This window comes from Solanum stenotomum, chromosome 1 (genome assembly GCF_019186545.1).
Source record: "Solanum stenotomum isolate F172 chromosome 1, ASM1918654v1, whole genome shotgun sequence".
Classification (NCBI taxonomy): domain Eukaryota; kingdom Viridiplantae; phylum Streptophyta; class Magnoliopsida; order Solanales; family Solanaceae; genus Solanum; species Solanum stenotomum.
In genome coordinates, this window is record NC_064282.1 from 55,769,218 (window position 1) to 55,788,606 (window position 19,389).

Sequence of the window (19,389 nt, forward strand, 5' to 3'; positions counted from 1 at the left end):
AGGTTTTGAAAGTCAAGATAATGTAATTGTAGGATTTGAAGTAATTGCTCTTTGTAGATTTGAATGTTTTGTCCAAATTGGTCATTTTATTACTACAAACACATTTCATCTTAAAAGAGGAGGGATGTGGCCAAAGACGCAACTTTTTTTTAATTAAACAGGAAGACGCGAATTTCACTAAGGCGCAAGTCGTAGAAGAAGTAGCTGCTATCCTAATTTGGATGACGTTAAATTGATCGTTACAAAATTGTTCTTTTGATTTTAAAATCAATTTTATTGCCCTTTTGGAATTTTTACAAATTTTCTTACCCTTTTAGCTACGGACTCGCAATGAAAATCTGTCTCACTACAAATAAAGAAAAAAAATAGTTATTGAACTATTAACTATGGTTGAAATATTTGAGTTAACTAAACAAATTTATGCCATTTATTTATCTATTAAGGGGACACAGCCCAACCAACATTAAATTTAAATTTGTAATTTGTAGATGTCTTTTAAATTTAATCTATTCGTAAAAGTAATTGAATTTCTAAAGCTCAGGACAAGAAATATCTGGATCTCTTAAAAAGGGATAAAGACTAATCCAGATTAGAAGCCTTCGTTAAAGTCTGAATTTTATTTTTCCAAACTTCAATTATATATAATACTTTTTTTCGTTTAACTTTTGATTTGTTTGTCCTAATTCTTTTAGTTTGTTTTACAGGAATTTCTTTTTCTTATTTTCATAACTCATTATTTTCAATTTTTTATGTAACATACTGCAGATCATAATTGAATAACAAGTTAAAATCAGATAAACTAATTAAAACAAAGAAAGTAGTAAGTAGCATAAAAGTAAAATTGCCAATTCTGGCGTTAATGTGTGGATTGAATTTCTCTAAATAAGTAAATGGAACATGAAATTCCATTATAATTATTGTATAATTTAACATTTTTAGTCATTACAATAATTATATTAATTGATTGAATGAGGAAATTTCACGTATTAATGATATTTCAGAAATCTTACATTTTAAATATTAGTATCTCATATGTACATCTAGTGTGCTTAATGTGCATCTTGTGCGCTATATATGTATGTGATTTTAACACTACTAGCTAGCTTTGATTAAATTAAAAATAATAATTATCAATTGGAAGATATTCAGTCAAATATTGTTAGTTATAACTTTGAGAATTTTCAAATGGGGTGGAAGGATTATTGTTGACACCTAATTTTGATATTTTTTTATCGTCCAAACTACTAGTGAAATAAGTCGCATTTCGCAACTTTAGCTTTATCATAGGTCAAATAGATGAAAACTTTCATGTACATTCATATGCAAATAATTTCTTTTATAATTTATCAAAATCATCAATATGAATGTTTTATTTTATTATTAGATATAAGACTTAGATGAATATTATTTTTGTTGATGTATATAATTAAAAGAGATAAAAGAAAGAATATATATATATATATATATATATATATATATATATAAAGGTGAAGGTTTGACTCAACTGGAAAGTAATATATTTATTTATGTTTGGCCTTTTCTCTCATTTTCTTCTTTTAAAAGGAAAGTTTGTTTTCTTTTTAAATGTATGAAAAAATAATAATGGTAATAATGATATCAATTAAAATTGGCCTAAATAATTTTATTAAATCTTAGTTAATGAAACAGTTACAAACTTACAATTCTAATAAAGTAAACATCCATATATTGTTTGTTCACACGGAAAAATAAAATAAAAATTCTTATTTAACTCAAAATCATAGCACATGATTATATATTATGTTTAATCATGTATAAATTAAAGATCCTTTGCAAATTTTACAATCCTCAACTCTAGTAACATTACAATACAAAATAAAGAATATTAAATAAAAAATAACAATTAAATATTCAGAATAATTTCATAAGTACGACTTAAAAAGTAAAAATAATAAATATCAATAACCCTATGTTAGAAATTCACATCTTTCTAATGTTAAGATTCACTTGGAAGTCTTGAGCGAATTTTTTTACTATCCTTTACACCACTTGACCTCGTACATTTATGATTGCCTCAATGCTTGTTCATTCCGTGATGGTGCATTTGAGAGACGTCGAAGAACATTAGGATCGGACATATTGAGCATCAATATCTAACATCTGCATATAGAGTAATTTATTTATGTTAAGACACTATTAATATTAAAAAACAAACCAAAAAAAATTATTACAGTCGAACAGTTTATACTAATGTTACCATCATTTGATAATAATTTCCTCAATGGTGATTTTCGAATCCGTTAGCTATTGACTTGTTTTGGTCGTTGACCAATAAAACTTATAATTGTGAATATAACATTATATACCAATAAAACTTATAATGATGAATATAACATATCTATCAAATTAAAACATTAAAAACAAAAAAAGGCATTGAAAAACAATATGTTAGTATCAGGCAAAATAACACATCAATAAATTACGAAGAAGAAAATTATAATAAATTTATTGCATCAAAGTAAATTTTGAACTAAGAAAAAATAACAAAAATAAGCAGCAGGAGGAAAAAATTATGTTGAAGGAACTTACCTGCATCAAAATGAATGACAAAGATCAATTGATAAAATAGGAACTTGTTTGATTTGTACTACTTAGTGGAGGATATATAAACTTCTGCATTAATTAATTAGAGGTTTTGAAGATGAAAGGTTTGATAATTATAAATATTATTAATTACTAATTAAAAGTAGTTACAAAGATCAAAACATGCAAGTTATGAAGATGACTTTTCAAATATAAATTATGTATAGAAAAATAAGAAAAAATGTCAAAAAAAAAAAAGAGAAAAAATGTTAAATAGGATCCTTACACATCACTTTTTTAATATCTAACTTTATATAGAATATAGATAGATATAGAAGTACTAATTTTTATAGAATATAGATAGATATAGAAGTACTAATTTTTCGTCAATCAAATATCTTGAAATAGGAATACATTCGTATTATTCTAATTTAATCTATATTATGCTTTTAAGGAGAAAGTGATTAATTTTATAATGGTATATATCAATGAAACACCAAAGGTAAAAAAAAAGAAAAAAAAAGGGTACTAAGAAGATAAATGTAAGGTTAAAGCAATTTAGCAAAATTTGAACGTCTCTTTAAATGCGGAGTTAAATATGTTTTTTTAATCATGAATATATTTAATTGTAGGAGTTAAATGTCTTTTTATTTTAATCATGAATATATTTTTAATTTGTAATTAAAAATGACATAAAAACTCAAAAACAAAAAAATAAATACTAATAGAGGTCATTGGGAGGTGCCACATCATCATTTTCACATTCAGCTTTATATATATATAGAGAGAGAGACATATATAGATTTCGTGATGGAATTTAGCTTCAATAGAACATGAACAGTGTAGAGTGGAATCTTAGGGGGTGTTTGGATTAATTTTTTTAAGTAACTTATAAATGAAAAATCATAAGTTGGAACATCCAACTTTTAGCTTTTGACTTTTTTCTGTCAACCAAACATTTTTAAAATTAAAAATAGCTTAAGTATTAAAAATCACTTAAAATAAGTTAATTTAAATATGTGCACACTATAATATTAACGTGCATGATTAGGTAATTCTGCTTTGAATAACTTCCTATTTTCGTTCGCATCTCCGAATGGATGATGTTTTTCTTTAATCTGTTACTTTAGGGAGGATTGGAGGAATTAGGGGTAGCAATTGGGCTGGTTGGGTTAAATTTGGGCGGGTCAAAATGGGTTAAGATAATAAACAGGTCAAGACCCAACCAACTCAAATTTATTTGGGCAAAATGGGTTGGATCAAAACGGTTAGGTAACAGGTTAATAACGGGTCATACCCAATCCGCCCAATTTTTACTAAGTTTTAATAGTTTTATTTGTTATTTTATAAGCTTTTAGTACCTAATAAAATTATTTTTTCTTTCTTATAATTATATATAACATATAAAATAAAATAAAAAATTTTAAAATTATTTTGACAAGATTTCTCAAAAATTGTAATGACCCGGTAGGTCATTTTTGGAAAGTTTCATGAATTTACCGTTTTGCCCCTCCCGAAGTCGACCCCGAGTCTTTTATGATTGAATTTGAAATGTTGATTTTGGAACTTTGAGATAAAAGTTGAGAATTTGGTAAGTTTGTGAGTTTTAAAGGCCAAGTGTTAAGAAAGTGGGTTTTGAGGTCTTTTGGAGTTTCCAGTGTCGGAGTGGAATTTCGTCGATTCCATCAATCCTAAAACGTGAAATTTGATCTGTAAGAGTCGTTGGTTTCAGATTCCGAGACTTTTTGAGGATTAGAGGTCCTATGTTGTGAAATTGTGGAAATTTAGTCTTTGGATTGACTTTGGTCAACATTCGGGGTTCGGATGCCTGGATTAGGATTTCAAGAGTTTCGTTTGATTTGGGGTGATTTTAGTCCATGTGAGGTCTTGTTTGATTCTTGAGAGGTGTTGAGTTTGTTTTAGCCTTTTTAGGCGTGAGTTAGTTTCTTATGGTTTTCATGGATGTCGGGTCAAAGAGACCTCAAATTCGTGTTTTGACAGTTCAATTGAATTTGAAACGTCAAGTATAATTGATTTACATATGTGGTTTCTGTGTGTGGGGTTCCAAACGAATCATGAAGGTCTTTTTGAAGTTATGAAAATTGGCTGAAGTTGCTAGTGTCTGCAGTCAACTGCTTAAGCGACCTTCGCCTAAGCGATGGGCTTGCCGCTTAAGTGGACTTCGCTTTTGCGAAGGAGGCTTCACTTAAGCGACACCTGCGTTTTTGGCAAGTTTAGCTTAAGTGAACCCTTGGTTCGCTTAAGCAATACCTAAGAGGGGTTTTGCTGCTCATTCCGGGTTTTAAGCCCCATTTCATAATTTTTGAATTTGGGGAACCCTTAGCGGTGAATTTTGAAAGGATTTTTCGTGCTAAATCATTTGGGTAAGTTTTCTTGATCCTAAACCTTCATTTTCCATTGATTAATTATGAGGTTTTGATTGGTAAATGATGAGGTTTTTCAAGAACCCAAGGTCTTAGCTAAAATGGAGATTTTGAACTGTTTTTAAGCCCTTTTTCGAGATGATTTTTCCTAATAAGTTCCTAAAGCCTTGTAACACTCTGAAAAATGGTAGGTTAAACTGGAGCCTAAACGTGGGGATAAACGTCATAAATGAGGGTTATGAGGGTGAAGGCCAAAGGGGCAAGTGCAAGGCAAAGGGGCCAAGCCAAGGCCAAAGGCAAACGGCTTGCCCCTAGCTTGTAGCTACTGCCCCACCTTCACTAGTGGGACCACGAGTTGTGGTCCTCACCATGGCTCGTGAAGGCAGCTCGTGGTCTTGCCTTGGCCATGAAAATGTGGCCACCATTTTCCCTAGCAACTGCCTCAACTTCCACGGTCCATGGTCATGACCACGACCATGGGAGGTGCTCGTGGAGTTGCCTTAGGCAATGAGTAAAGGGCCCCCAAGTGGCGAGGCTACTGCCTCAAGGACCACGAGAGGGACCACGGCTCGTGGAACCCCTCGTGGTGATGCCTTGGGCTTGAAAGCCTTATGCCACCTTAGAGGGGCTACTGCCCCAAACCTTCATGAGGAGGACCACGAGTTGTGGTCCTCACCACGGCTCGTGAAGGTGCTCGTGACACCTGGGCGTGGTCTTTAAATGAGGGTCAATTTTAAGTCCAATCAAAGTGAGTCGTTTTGGGTATTTTTAAGGGTACTATATAAGTTATTTTTAAGTCAAATTCACCCAATTTTACTCATTAATTCACAACACCCAAATATTTCCCCAAAATCCTCTCATCTCCAATATTTCTCTCTAGAGTTCCTCCATTGAAGAACAACAAGAAGTTGAAGAATAGGGCTCAAGAATCCATCTTCTCAACTCCAATTTGTGGGCAAAGCTTTAATTACGGTATGAGTGTCTTGATTTATGGAAAATTTCCTTCCATAAAGCCCTTTAACTCTAATTTCAAATTGATAGATTCTTCAATAAAAACTAGGGTTTTCAATCTAGCCATGGGCTCTTCCTAAAAATGAATTCATTATGTTAATTGTCTTATATTATGGATGATTTGATGTTTAATGGTAATTTTTATTGTAAAATTCCCCATGAACCCATGAATTACCCCATATCCCCAATTTCATGAATTATGATGGGTGTATTGATGCAAGGTGAATACTATGAATTGTTTCTATAGTATTGTAGTTATTGTGTCGCGCCCCATTTTTCTCAAAACGGGTTTTGGGGCACGACCTAACAACTCTTTTGGGCTTTTGGGTTATTGAAGAGTTGCCACCTAACGGATTAGGCGCGTTAGGGCACTTATCTAACCTAGTTAAATCTAACTAAGGTCAACGAACCAAAGATCAGGGTAAGAGTTCAAGTTACCTCGAGGGGAAGGTGTTAGGCATCCCTCGAGGTCCACAAATGTGGGTCCCGACATTATCTCATGCAATTTATGTGGGGGTTACAAGTAGCAGTTAAGGTCACCTCATTTATTTATTTAATCAACTAAACATGTCAGACTAAGTGATAACATAATACTAAACAATTAAGGGCACTTTAGTTATTTTAATTAATTAGTTAAGCATGCAAGACTAAGTGATGTAACAAACAATAAATAACATTTAAACAATTAATAAAGAGAGGAGCAAGGAGACAAAAGTTGCACAATTAGATAGGCGAATCAATTTTTATTTTTTTATTAAACTACCCCAAATAATTATAATTATTATAAACATATAAAAGGGAGAAGGGAAGAGAGACTCTGAAGGACTTTACGGATGAGCACTCGACTTTTCTTTATTTCGGTCGGCTTCTCGTAGGGACAGACAAAACCAAGATTTGTCTCTTTGAGCCTGAGTCGATGTCATCATCTCCGTAGGGCCTAAACTACCCCTACCCCACCACCGCATGCTTTTCATCTCTACAAGGTGCCTATCGTCCCCGCTTAAGGTCCAAGAGGCATTGGACTGCTATTAGGGTGGATTTAGACAAAGATAAAATATATGATTCCTAATAGGCCCACCTAGACCCCAAGTCAAACAAATAGGACAACACTTAGCACGTAAATTTCATATTGGCCTCTAAGTTTTTTTATTTAGCATGCTAACAAACACACATAAAGTGAAAGGTCTCATGCTTAAGTGTGTGCATAGACAAGCAAACACTCAATATAACAAATAGATTAATTTTAAATGGGCAAAAATATTACAAATCAGGTAAAGTTTATTAGACTAATTTAATTAGTAATTAATTTAAAATGGGCACTTTATAATAATGCAAATGGGCAGAAATATTTGAAAGCAATAGCAAATTATTAATGCTGAAATGTTTATTCTAAGTGGCAAAGCGGTTCGATAATGCAGAAGTTAATATTTAGAGCAGATTTGGATTAGGGCAGTAGGTGGCAAATACAGAAAGTTAATTTAGTATTTTCAGTAGCAAGACAAAGCAAAACCTCATTGATTTGAGCCAGATTCAATCTAGGAAGTAGATTATAATTTTAACACATAATTTTACTCTTTTTATTTAATAATATACTGATTGACATCTCAACTTATTAATTATGTCCTATAGGCATGATTTCTAAGTAAATATGCTGAAAATATTATCAAACCTATAGGCATGATATCTATTTCATTTAACAAATTGTTAAACCCTATAGGCATGATATTTATCTAATATGTAACAAAGTTTAAACCTATATGCATGATTTCTAAGCCCAAAACATATTGAAAATTATTTAGATCCTATAGGCATGCTTTCTACCTTTATTTTACTATGCTTATACTTTATATATATAAGAGAACAAATGTCATTTATTAGTGAGCAGAACATATTCAAAACAGATTCGTTCAAATATTTAACATGCTGAAAATATGACTTTAACAAGTTATTTTATTGATGTTATTAGTTAGATCCTATAAGCATAATTTCTAAGTGTATATGCTGGAATTTATTAATAAAGCTCATATTAACAAATAACAATTATGGCGAATTAGCAAAAAAGCTCAGATTTTAATCCTTTTAAAATCTATTGACATGCTAAAAAAAGTTGTTAAGCATATAAAACTAAGATCTGGATATACTACAGTTATCGAACTCAAGAGTCTACCAATTATTATCACGCAGCATACCTAGAGGTTATTTACTACAAATTTGTTGATTTAAAACTATGCACACAAATAAATAGTTGATTTTAAGTTAGATTATTTAAGGGAGTCTCAAATTTGTTGATTTAAAACTATACACACAAATAAAATAGTTGATTTTATGTTAGATTATTTAAGGGAGAGTCCGACATGCTTATAATATATATATATATATATAGCAATCACACATAACACAAAATAAACTAAACTAAAAAATGGAAATAGACAACTAGCACGTATATCCCCCTCCCCTTAGGCGATCCCCAAGTTATATCACATGTATAGAGTTAGAGTTTATAAATTATTACAAAAAAAATAATAAAAGATATTAAATACAAAAACATAAATTAAATCAATTCGTCTATTTCCCTCCCATGGCGACTCTTCATGTCTTGAACCTTTAAGTTCCAACCCTGTTAAAGAAAGCAACAATACAACCCAAGTAATATACAACACATGTAACAACAATTATTTTTATGAACCCAAGCAGAATAGGACATACGCATTACTTCAAGCCATATATTGCACATATACAATCAAACACATATAAATGGGAGAAGAGAACTGACCCCGATGCTTCCTCTTATTAATATCCATTTTTTACTTATGCATAAAAAGTAACTAAATAGTGATGCAAAACAGAAATTAAATACATGTATGAAGAGCACCAACCGGTTAAGCAGTTAAAATTATGTCAGCAATGAAGACAGGTTGATTCCACACTATTCGATCCGAACACAACAAAATACTTCTTAAAGTTCACCGGAAAATCTTTTCAAGCAGAGAGTAATATGTTGTTTTTTTTTTTTAATATTCAAGAGTAAGGTGTGAGCAATGTGTGTTCAACCGTCTCCAACTATGACAGAAGGACCTTGATTATATACTAGGTGAGAGGGCATATCACTAAAGGAAAAGAAATAATTTTAGGAATCATATAAATTATTGTTTTCCCTTATTCAAAGGGAGTAAAATCAGTCCAAAATTTTCCTAAATTAGTCACACAATTATTACCAAATAAGAATCAAGTAAGAAATCGATCAAATTGTTTTAATTTATTTTTACCAAATCAAAAGCAGTACTAAACTAACCTCTAATTAAGGTAAGGATACAATCAATGAAAACAAATATATACGGGAAGAACATAATAAGGTAAGGGGAGTAATAAATATGCACTAATTAGAATATTAATTTATTCAAATTACCATAAATATGACAAGTAAGAATCAGCCAAGACAACCATTAAGGGAAGGAGAGATCAATTTAGCATTATCAATTAATATAAAGTAAGAGTCAACACTGAAGATTTAAGGGAAGAAAAATACACGCCTTTAGACTACCCATAGTTAGACGAGTACGGAAGCTAACAGAGATTTCATATGGAAACTATGCACAAATAATTTGATGGTCATATTGAATATTGACTAGATAAGTAATCAACAAAGGTTATTAAAGACATAAAGGTCATCAAACAAAATTATTAAATGAATACTCATTAAGGCATCTATTATGGAGGAATTACAAAGACTAGTCAGCAAGATGGAGAATACGATCGAAAGCAATTACATATTACCAATATTAAACTCCAAAATCAATTAGATTAATTGTCAAAACAATCTACCCTACCATTTTGTTCTAAATTCAAGATCAACATGGTGTAAAATCAATCAAGGAAATGGAGATCAACTAGTAATTAAAGCTCAAATATTAACAGGCAGATTTTTAAAAACCAACTTATGCAATAAATTCGTGAACATCAAAACAATAGCAGATTGTATCACATGCAGGTTCAGTGAACTATCAACTCAATAATTTACGCATACAGAGCAATTGCATACATCATTTAAACATCATAAGCACAGTAATAAGAAATTATACGATGAATCACGGAGGATTGAACAGATGGAGTAATAATAACTATAGAAAACTATACCGGAGACAGATCTGAGATCTGTCTCCAAACCAGCTCGGATCTCGAACTTCGCCGGAGAAGAGATGAGCAGATGTGGTGCTTGTTGCTGTCCGATCCTCGCGGTGGCTCTCTGGTCGGAGCTGCTGCTGTTTGTTATTTTCACTGGCGTCGCTTGCCTCACATGGCTGCTGGTGTTGGAGAAAAGAGGAGGAGAGGGGCTCGCCGGTCGGAGTTATTTATCGCGGTTGCTGCTGCTTCGGCAGTCTGCTCGGCGGCTGCTTGCTGCTGTTGTTCTCCTCGACTGCTCGCCTGAAAAAAAAGAAAAGAAGATAAGGGAGAACAGAAGGCGGAGGGGAGAGGCGACGGGAGAGAGGAAGCTCTCGCCAGCGATGGATGATCTCGCCGGAGGAGCAATGTGAGAAGAGAGAGGGGGGGCTGGCGGCGCTGAGAGAGAGACGAAGAGAGCCACGAAGAAGAGGTGGCGATGCCTCCTCTGCTTTCGCCAGAGGGGAAGAGAGAGAGGAGCGGCGGCTGCTGATTTTTGGAAGAGGAGAATGAATAATGATTTAGGGTTTTAGTTCTTTTGATATAAAATAGGAAGGTTAAAGAGATTCGATCTGAACCGTAGGATTAGTTTAGATGAGCAGCTAGGATTTAACTTAAATGATGGACGGATGAGATTAAAAGGTGAAATCTTAAAATCAAATTAGATTGAGAGTTGAAATGGCCAAATTTGTAATAAAATCGACTAGAATTGAAATGAAAGGATGGCTATAATTGAAATTGAGGTAGCTAAAGTTGAAAGAAATTAGAATAGAATAGGCTAACATTAAATGACTTTGAGGGAATTTAAAGAAATGCTATCCAATTGAAATACTACAAAATACTATAATTAAAATTACTTAAATTTTAAAAAAACATTTGAATTATTTCGAGTTATACTAATAATTTTAAAATATTTTAATAGTATCTACAATAATTTTTATAAAGTATGCATACTAAATATTTAATTTTTTAGACAAAATCGATTAAAATTTTAAATTCAACATATTTAAAAATATATGTATTTAATCGAATAGCATTTCCAAAATTGCTAAAGGTCGGTCAAAATTGGGTGTCAACATATTGAATCTTATTTTATTCATGCCTAATGTAGTATTTCTAGGTGTGATTGTGTGACATGATTCATGACCCTTGAAGGGTAAGTTATGAAGGTTTGTACATGTTGATGAATGTTGTGTATGAACTCATGATTCACTTAAAAAGTGAAGATCCTATGACTATTGTGTAAATTGAGGTATTGTTGAAAGGTCATTCTTCCCTTACCCTTACACTAGATTAGGTATGAATTGTCTAGGATGATGATAATGTTGTTGTGTTGATTGAAAGGCTATTCTCATGAAACACTATGAACCATAATGTGAAAGGTTTACTCACATGGTAATGTTGATTCTAAGGTTTAAAGTACATTCTCACTTATTGAATCTATGAGTTATTTTATGAGTTGTATTGAATGAAGGGAAAAGTGTTCCTTCACACATGTAAATGCAATTCAAGACTAACTATGTATAATTTGGGAAATAATGCTTAGCACCGAGAGGATATGGTCAATGAGGTAGAGGCCCTCCCGTCAATACAATAGGCCGGGTCATCTAGATTATTCTCATGAGATGGGAACTCCTCTGCCAATACAATAGGTCGGGTTTCTAGAAACAATCTTTCTATCCCTTAACTATGTGCCCACATAGGTCTTTAGCTAGTGGATCCACCTAAAAGCTAAACATGTTAGTTCTACCTTAGGCAAGTAGGACACCTTCTTTTGGTGTGGGGTTACATGACACCGAATTCCATGTAGCTCACATGGTCTATGTCGGTTATGGCTATTCTTCCTTATATGACAAGATAATGAATATGATATGAACTATACTTATGACTTCTTGATGAGTTTACTTAGTAAGAGTGGGGGTATGGGACTTCACTTTTGCATTGCACAAGTGGACTTAGTAAGGTGTTATGGGATGGTTTTCCTTATGCTATGATGAGACATGAATGTATACATGTATGTTGAATGGATAATTGCTATGAATGACTTTTCTTATGTTCAAGTAATGTGCATGACTATTTCCTTATTTATGACTATTGATTATGATGAGGTCTAAAGATGATATGTATGACTAAGGTAACTTCAAAGGAGTGCTTAGTGTGGTTGGTATTATGAGATGCCAACCATACATTGCACAAGTGTTCCTAAGGGGTTGCTAAGGTAATGGTTCTACTATGTTATGAGCATAAATGTGATTATGGCTTGTCTTTTACATTGAAAGTGCATGTTGATTTCCAAACTTGACAAATGCATACTTTTCAACTAAAATTTCCTTTTTGTCATATTTCAAGGATTTTATGCATGCTTCCATACTTAGTACTTTATGTGCTAACTCATTTCTTCTACATCTACTATGAATGTAGGTTTCGATCGTTGAGACGTACTTCAACTTCCTTCAAGTGAAGATTGGGTTGACTATTCCCTAGGCTTGGTGAGTCCTCAAGTTCGAGGACAAGATGTTATTGTTTCTAGTTTCTATTGTACTTCCCATTTTTGAGACTTTATTGATGTAAAGAACTCTAACCCTATTTGTACTCTCTATTGTACTAGATGGTGAATGAGACAAGTCTAGACTCTTATTTTCGTTTATCAAAAAGTAGTTGACTTTGATTGTAAAAGTTTTAAATTTTTCGCATCATTCTTATGGCTTTATATGTATGATTATGCTAAGGGCTTGTATGCGACCCTCAGGGTCAAGTATGCCGTGTTATGTCTATGGGGTACCCCTGGGTCGTGACAAGCCTTGAGTAATGTTTTGAAGTATTAAATTTTGGATTCAAACCTTAATTTTAGAATTGAGTTTTCTGTTGATTGACCAAACTTTCAAGAAGATTGATATGTGTATTGTTGTTTATGGAAATTTATTGTAAATACTTGATTATTATAGAATGTGTGGCTTCGGAAGTGGTACTTCAGAAGGGGAAGACTCAACTCTTAGAGTGAAAGTGGCTTCCTAAACCTTGTATTCTAGTTGAATTCGTATGCTTCCTTCGTTTCTTGTGTGTTGGAAGTAATGAGGATGAGGTGAAGGGTTAAATTGTCCACTTATTATATCTAAATGAATAAAAAAGGGTTGAACTGAAAAGGGCTATGTGTTGAACATGATGATATGAATTGCCTTAATGTAACCCTTGTATATTGAATGATGAAATGCTTGAAAGCATGAATGTGGACTTGAATTGTATGATTTGTTCTCTCTTTCGTGTGGTGTGTTATTGCTTGTATGCATTGACTGTGAACATCATGATGATGCATGTGATTAAAAGTCGATGGTAAATGGTTCCAGCTAGTGATATAAAGTCGATGGAAAATGGTTTTGGCTAGTGATTTGATATAAAGCCAATGAGAAATGGTTCTAGCTATGATTAATATAAAGTCGATGGAAAATGGTTCCACCTAATGATTTGATATAAGGCCGATGCGAAATGGTTTCAGCTAGTGATTTGATATAAAGCCGATGGGAACTGGTTCCGGCCAGTGATATTGTGCCAATAGGAAATGGTTTCGGAGAGAGATTGGTTGTATGACTTGATGCCTTTGATGGTTATGTGTGACTTGCTTGATACTTGAGATTGATATGCTCATTGCGTGGGAACGAACTACTTGACTTTGAGATTGACTTATTTGATTTGTTTGATTGTTGAATTGTGAAGATTGAATTGTGGATATTGGGCCTTGTGAGCCATGTATTGTAGAACTGGTAGGTTGGGATGATTTATGTGTAGGTTGTAGTTTGAGGAGGTTCGGTTGGAGTGTAAGTGGTATTCAATTTCTAGCTAGTTGTTTTGTTTAGTAGGTTGCTTGTTGGGTACCGTGTTGTTGGTACTCACCCCTTGCTTCTACACTTGTGTAGGTTCCGATCCCGGACCCGTATGATCTCTTTCTCCTTCTTCGATCTCGAGGCTTGTCAAGGACTTGAAGAGGTAGTTGTTTGTCATCCTTCGAGCCCTCTTTTTCCTTTCTTACACTTTATTCTATTTGAGAAACAAAGATTGAGACTTGTATTTATTTGTTAATTTTGTACTTATGTATTAAGTGTGCTTGTACCCGTGATAATCATATTTTGAGGGTTTAAATAGAAGAATAAGTTTTCCGGTTTATCTTGTTCTTGTTTTTACTGTAATTCCACTTTTCTTTCATTTTGTTGGGTTGAGGTTGACTTGTCTTGGTGGGAATAGACAAGTGTCATCACGTCTATTTTGGGTCGTGACAAAAATCAATTTAGGTGATATATCAACCCAATTTTTAATGGGTTGAAATGGGTTGGATTGAGATGAGTTGAGCTAACAAATGGGCGGGTCAATAACCAACCCAAACCTAAATGGATTGGGCGGATTGAGTTTGATTTTGCCACCCCTAGGAGGAATTATCAAGATTCTAAAGCGGTGGTCATGATGTCATTTGGTCTTGTTATATAACTAAAATAGGAGGAACAATCTGAAGCGAATTCGTGCTAAATGAGATGTGACTGTGTTCACGATAAATTTGCGTTGAGAAAACAATAATCAAGACTGAAAAATATTGTAATAATCGTAGTATTTTATTTCAAGTATGAATATTACAATCTCTATGAATCCTCTAATTACTACATCAAAAATAATCTTTAGCGACATTTAATTAGTAGCAATAGCTTAATTGCCGCTAAACATGTAATTTTAGTTGCAATTATCACTCTTTGTAAATGTCCTAAAGCCTATAGTGACATTGGATCCAATGACAACTAACTAATGTCGGTAAAAAGTTTTAGCACTCTTTGTTAATTTGTATATTTATTGTCGCTAAAAGTTGTTTTTGGTGTAGTGAATTCTTCTTTTCAAATAAAAATTCGAAGGTATTTGAGCTTGATCTCGAATTTGGTGAATTTAATCTTGACTTGTGAATTTGATGGGTTTGATCTCGACTTGTACTTGAATTCAAGGTCTTTTGAGTTTGTTTTTGAATCTGGTGATCTTGATCTTGAGTTGTGAATTTGATGAATTTCATCTTGACTTAATTTTTATATGTTTTAATTGAGCCAAGTGTCTATCTAAAATTAATGGCGGAGCCAAAAAATTTACGAAGAATGTTCAAAAATTACACAGGTGAAAAATAATAATTGACGATTAGGTACACTAATTTTTTTTTAGATCAAACTACATAATATAAATAATTAAATTCTTTTTAACAAATAAATGTATCAATTTTTTAAAAATTAAATTGCGTAATATTTTGTTTTGATATTCATGTTTAATTTAATATGAAGTGAACATATAGAGAATGAAATCGCTCTTATGCTTCAAGATTTCACAAATATCTGGCGACGACAATAATAATTAACAATGAGATATGAAAAATGGAGAGCAGAATCAAACGAGTTTTTTTTTAAAAAAAAATTCTTTATGAAGCCCTTTTCGTTTTTAGTAGCTTTACATAAAAAAAAATTAGAGTTTACTTATTGACTAAATAAATAGTTATAAGTTTTAATTACAATTTTGATGAAAAGAAAAAGAAAGTAAAACTAAATTGATTAAAATTCAATTACAACTAAATTTTTTATTTATTTGTTCTTAGATTTTTAAATTATTGGTCTCTAATTAAAGATTATATTTTAACCAACTAAAAAAGACAGTGTGACAATTGAAAGAGTTTTAGGCTAAAAACATTCTTGAATTATGACCCAAACTTAAAGTACATCCTTGTATTACTATAGTAAACAAAAAAAAACATCCCTTAACGGTTTAATCCCTTAGCGAGTGTGTTTTAATTCTTTAATATAATTGACGAGTGTGATTAATTAATTTCTAAGGATGTTTTCAGCATAAAACACACTCGTTATATTAAATAATTAAAACACGAGAATAGATTATTGCAACTTTTGAACTAGTTAAGGGATGTTTTTTTATTTACTACAGTAATATAAGGATATGCTTTAAGTTTGAGTCATAGTTAAAAAATGTTTTCAGCCTAAAACTCACAATTGAAGGACAAATTAAACTTGTCAGTTATAATGAATTGAATTTTTGAAACAACGCAAAGTACGAACTTAATTAGAATTGTTTCGTCAAAGTAGCAACTGGAAAAGCATCGTGGAATACTTAGGGTCAGAAATACATCGTATATAGCAAGACCACTTCTACTCATATTTTATCTATAATCATTCATATTTTTACGAGTTAAATAGTGAATGAATTTCAAATTTTACCTGGCTAAACTGATCATCTATCTCATTAAAATATGAACGAATTGGATGAATTAACAAAATATGATCTTATTTTGTCACATTTGTCCAACAGTATAACGAATAACATAGCTTTTTCTAAGGTTATGTATTCTTGTATGTGAAGGGTCAAACAAAAATGAAAGGAATATTATGACTATTTTTATATTGTCATTCCAAATGATACCTCCTTAATCCTTCCCATTCTTTTTACTCGTCACAATTTTCTTTTTGAGAGATATATTTTAATTGATATGACAATAATAATAATTTATAATATTTTTATATAAATATTTGAATATTATTATTTTATATATTATATAATATTTTATGTATTATTTTGTAGAATTAGAAAAAAAGTAACAACAATATTTTTACAAGATTAGAAAAAAGAAAAAAAATAGAGATTTCAGCCTCCCAAAAAAGATATAATATTGATTGAAAATTTAATTATGTAAATCTTAATTTTTTTTAAAAAATTATAGATATTTAAAATAATTTCTCTCTATAAAATAATTTTAATATTAGAAGTACATTTTAATTGTCTTTTTTTATAATTTGACTCTTAAAAGCACTTTGTAAAAAATATTAGTCAAAGTAATTTGCTTATGAAAATCACTTTACAAATGAATTAGCCAAACACAAATTACTTTTTTTCAAAAACACTCTTCTAAAAAATCATTCAAATTAAGTGCTTCTAAAAATAAGTTATTTTTAGCATTAAGGTCAAAAACTTTGTTGAGTTGTTCTTACCATTAAAAAAAGTGTTGGAATAATATAGATGCGTTTGTCATTTTTTTCACTTTAGATTTAGAATTTATTCCACTAAGCCAAGATTATGTCATGGTGGTAGACGTCACTATGGTTGTCAGGGCATAGGTATGGTAATTTGTACATAAAAGAATAATCTGTCTAATTCGATATGAGTAACTCCTTCCGTTCACCAACAATGACTTCATTTTCTTTTTAGTTAGTTTGAAAAAAAATGACCTTTTTTCTTTTTTTGATAACATTTTAATTTTAGTTTTCCACGTGACATGTTTAAGACTTCAAGATTTTAGACATGTTTAAGACTTTAGATTTAGAATTTATTCCACTAAGCCAAGATTATGTCATGGTGGTAGACGTCACTATGGTTGTCAGGGCATAGGTATGGTAATTTGTACATAAAAGAATAATCTGTCTAATTCGATATGAGTAACTCCTTCCGTTCACCAACAATGACTTCATTTTCTTTTTAGTTAGTTTGAAAAAAAATGACCTTTTTTCTTTTTTTGGTAACATTTTAATTTTAATTTTCCACGTGACATGTTTAAGACTTCAAGATTAAAAGGCAATTTTGTACATTTGACATAACTTAATTTAGGACCACAAATTCAAAAGTCTTATTTATTTTCTTAAACTTCGTGTCAAGTCAAACTAGACCATTCTTTATAAAACGGAAGGAGTATCTTATATTGACTAGTTGAATTCAACTCAATCGAAAATTAAAATAGTTTGAACTAAATATAATGCGCGAATTAATCTATAATATAGCTTGTTAAATATTTTTTTGAAGAGACTTTATTTGTTTAATATTATATAAATAATTATAAGAAAGAGAAAAATTATTAAGTAAATAAATAAAATACAGATAAGAAACAAAGAAATCGAACTTTGTAAACTTGGACGAGTTGTGTTTTGACATATCGTATAATAACCCATTTTTACACAACATATCTCAAAGCAAGTAACCTTTGATGGATTGACCAAGTCTTTGGAAGAAATTAACATAAGTTTTTCGGTGTTAGGAATATTTTAGATATTACACAATATTTGTATACCGAAAATTCCTAACACTAAGAAATAACAAAAGTTCTTTGTCAAAGTTAAAAAATTAAAATCAAAATGCTTTTGGCCATAGATTTTCAAAAACAAAAAACAAAATTGATAACATTGTTTGTTCATGATATTTGGTCAGCTTTAGAAATTCTTCTTCCTGTGACCTGAGTTTGCTCATTAGTTTTCTTCATTTATTTGCTCTATATTATGGCTCCGGTTGTTGAGTGTGCTTGATAACATTCTCTTTTGCAATGGTATTTTCACTAAAAATACTTTTTTCAAGTTGATTTTAGGTACTAATATATCGAAATATTACTCTGAAGGTTTACATAAAATGAAGTGTTGGTTCTCACTCATACAAAATTTTAGACATTGCACAAACTTCCAATTTTATTTTTAAAATGAAGTTCATATTCAAACAATCAACACTCAACATCTACTCCCCAATTTTCTGTACTTCAACGTTGGATGCTACTTGTCCGTTCACTTTTACTTGTTCATTATTCCAAAAAATAATTTTTTACTTGTCATTTTTAACATATCATAAAAAGATAATTATTTTTAATAAATATTATACATATCAATGGTGTGTGTAATACACTTTCTCCATTGTAATCCCCCTCCCACCCGACAATAAAATTTAAAATATTTTCCACCTCCTACCCCATNCCCCCCCCCCCCCCCCCGAACAATCCCCGCCCTTTATTTTTTTATGTTTCTTCTATAAAGTATTTTTAAGAAACTTTATAATTCACCTTCACCCCTCCCCACGCCCCAAGCCATCCACTCCTTTCCAATTTTTTTGATGTTATTTTTATTTAAAATTAAAAAAAAAATTACCTCACCCCATCTAACCCTTCACTCCTAATTTATTTATATTTCTACATTTTTCCTTTTATGTTAGATATGTACATATGTTTTTTAGGAAAATATTTTTTCTACTTGCATACCGAATATAATAAAAATAAAAGTTTTATGTAAAAAAAATCTTGTGGCAAGTAAAATATATTTTTCCTCAAACATATGTATATATCTAACACAAAATTAACAAGAAAAAAAACATAGAGGGTTGAATGGGGTGGAATAGTTTTTTTTTTTAAAAAAAAACAATAGAGGGGGAGGGGGGGGATGAAGTAAGATTTTTTTAAGAAAAAAACTTTTATAAATTTCTTTTTAAAAAAACTAAGAAATTGTGTGTG